This window comes from Bos javanicus, chromosome 3 (genome assembly GCF_032452875.1).
Source record: "Bos javanicus breed banteng chromosome 3, ARS-OSU_banteng_1.0, whole genome shotgun sequence".
NCBI classification, from domain to species: Eukaryota; Metazoa; Chordata; class Mammalia; order Artiodactyla; family Bovidae; genus Bos; species Bos javanicus.
The window spans coordinates 95,556,198-95,557,636 of NC_083870.1; positions in this window are offsets into that span (position 1 = coordinate 95,556,198).

The following is a 1,439-nucleotide window of genomic DNA, read 5'->3' on the forward strand; positions in this document are numbered from 1 at the left end:
TGTTGTACAGTTTCTCTGTGTTCTACCTCAATATTTGCTTTTACATATTATGTCCTCCCTCTGATTTCATTTGATTTTTCTTTTCTAGCTTGTTAAATTGAAAAACTAATTCATGTGTTTTCATTTTTATTGATGTAAGTGTTTAAAGATATTTTCCTCTGACCACTACTTTAATTATGTCACTGAGATTCTGACATCTACACATTATTATTATTTTTTGAGAAATTTTGGGATTTTTCAATTTTATTTTCCTTTATAGCCAAGAACTGTTTGTGAGAAATTTATAAAATATGTAGTTGGAAGAAGCTTTTTTTTAGATGTGGTACATATATACAATGAAATATTTACTCAGCCAAGGTGGGAGGGAGGTTCAAAAGGGAGCGGATATAGGTATACGGATGGCTGATTCATGTTGAGGTTTGACAGAAAACAACAAAATTCTGTAAAACAATTATCCTTCAGTTAAAAAATAAATAAATTTTTAAAAACTGAGGAAAAATAAAGAACTAAGTAAAAGAAAAAGGAAATAATTCTATTTGCAGCTACATGGATGGACCTGGAGATTATCATACTAAATGAAGTTAAGTCAGACAGAGAAAGACAAATATCACATGATATCACTTATATACAGAACCTAAAAAAAAAAATTATACAAATGAACTTATCTACAGAACAGAAACAGACTCACAGACTTAGAGAACAAACTTTTAGTTACCAGGTGGGAAGGATATGGGGAGCAACAGACTGGGATTTTGGGGTTGACATGTACACACTGCTTTATTTAAAATAAATAACTGGACTTCCCTGGCAGTCCAGTGGTTAAGGCTCCAAGCCTCCATTGCAGGGGTCATGGGTTTGATCCCTGGTCAGGGAATTGAGATCCCACATGCTATGTGGCATGGCCAAAATAAAATAAAATATTTAAATAAATGAATAAATAAAAAAATAAAATAGATAACCAATAACCCCTACTGTATAGCAGAGGGAATTCTGCTCAATATTCTATAATAACCTAAATGGGAAAAAAATTTGAAAAAGATTAGATACATGTATATGTATAACTGAATCACTTTGCTATACAGTTGAAACTGACACCACATTGTTAAACAACTGTACTCCAATGTAAAAAATTTTTTTTAAAAAAGACAGTATCTGGCACATAGTTTACAATACATGTTAACTGCCATTATTATTAATGCCACAAGACAGAGGGTCTGAAAAACAAGGAATTGTTGATCATTACTCTATATTTTCTAATGACAAAACAAACAAAATATTTAAGCTACACAGCTACATAAAAGGAGAAGGAAATGGCAACCCACTCCATATTCTTGCCTGGAGAGTCCCATGGATGGAGGAGCCTGGAGGACTGCAGTCCATGGGGTCACACAGAGTCGGACATGATTGAAGCGATTTAGTAGTAGCAGCAGCAGCAGCTA